Below are 1,921 nucleotides of genomic sequence, written 5' to 3'. Positions count from 1 at the left end.
TACCAAGGATTACTATGTAATTGGATTGCAAGAAGATCAAGGAGGTCAAGAGCATTGGTAGGACCAGTGGGAGGAATTCAAGATCAAGTGTTGATTATCTACTCCTTCAACAACTCTTGTAATATGAATGAATGAAATGCACCTAGGAATGCCCTGATTCAATTCTTGGTGGCTCAGAATTGAATTCTTTAGAAAGTCCATGATCATACCATATTTATTATCCATGAATGCATGAGATGTATGGGAATGTATGCAAGTATATGATATATGCATACTAACTGGATAATGTGCAAAGTGAGACTTTAATAGTAATTAGGATGACCACAAAATCTTCCAAACAAATGATTAAGTTGGAAATGGTATAATTAAAGTAATTATAATATGGGCCCTCCATTGAGGCAATTATTTTAAGAAATTTTAAATACTTGCATATGATGCAATTAATTTAAGAGATTTTCTTAAGAATAATTGTTAAGCAGGAGATGTTATAAATATGTAAATGGTTTGGTGGCCAATAATGGATGTGCCTGAAGACATTAAAATTATTTGCATATTTACTGGCTCAATGGGATCAACTTAACTAATGCAAGATAAGTCAATAATGAATGTGCTTGAGATTTTGAGCATTAGGGGTTAGGTAAAGGATTGAACCTCACATGAGATGTGATGGGCAAGGAGTTGCTCGCTTATAGTTTATTGTAATTCCAATAATGGATGTGCCTGAGGATGATCAATAGAATTTGTAACGCCCCAAAGTTTGGTAGTGCGTTCTACTGTTCCTGTGACCAGTGTTGTCTGGACAGCTAGGATGCCTAGAACTACACTTCGATATGAGTGAGGAGACATAAAATAATGAAATATAAGAAAATAAAATACAAAAAAAAACGAAGAAAAAATAATAGCAAAGAAATGTAACCAAGTTAAACGAGCCGAGAACCTTAGCGATGGGTGACCGCACCGGGAAGTCGTGGCGTAGACCGTTGACTAGCCCTGAACTGCGGGGAACCCTGAAAAATATTTTTAGGACTTAAATAGACACCTATTGAAGTATAAATAAAATTAGAAATAGTAAATAAAAATTAAATAATTAGTACAAAGAAAAGTGAGAAATCGAAAAACGGACAAAACCCTGTGTTACCGAAAAATCGAGAATGCAACCCGAACAGGGGCTTTGTGGTCATTTGACACCCCGAGTTATCTTTTGACCTAAATGTCCATTAAAAATACATGATATTATTTTTTGTAAAATGTCATGAAAAATTAAATTGGTGGTACTGAATGTAAATAGCAAAAATGGGATATAATTTGAGTAATTAACACTTTAAACATATAATATTATTAACTTATGGTGAGTGGAGCACTATGGGGTTAAATAATCTATTAAGTGGGAAGGTGTAAATCCACTAACACTTCATCTTCAACCTTAACCACCTCCATGCCGAAATGAAGCTCTCCAAAACCTCCATAGCCGAAATGGTTCAAGCTTCCTAAACCTCCACCATTTCCAACTCAAACACCAAAGTCACTTCACTAACTTTGATCCCCACATCACAAGGAAGAAATAGATAATAAATTCAAGGGATTTTGGTGAAGATTTAACAAGCCCCAACAATAGGTAAGTGTTTAAATTGTTTTCTTTTTTATGTAAAGTTTATGGGAAGCTTGAGATAAATAAATTGATGAAGAAATTTTGAGTTTTTGGTGAGTTATGATTATGTATTAATTTAGGCAGCCATGGTAATTAAAGAGTTTGAACTATTTTCACATGAAATTGATGGGTATTGATGTTGATTAAAGTGAATAAAAGTTTTAGTAGGTTAATTATTGGTGTGTGTTAAAGTTGAACACTTGAGTTGAAATTTATGTTGAGTTTGAAATTCTATGCGTGAATGTTTAAATGGGTAGCCTGAAATTATATACT

Source organism: Hevea brasiliensis, chromosome 7 (genome assembly GCF_030052815.1).
Source record: "Hevea brasiliensis isolate MT/VB/25A 57/8 chromosome 7, ASM3005281v1, whole genome shotgun sequence".
Classification (NCBI taxonomy): domain Eukaryota; kingdom Viridiplantae; phylum Streptophyta; class Magnoliopsida; order Malpighiales; family Euphorbiaceae; genus Hevea; species Hevea brasiliensis.
This window is presented reverse-complemented; position numbering follows the sequence as displayed.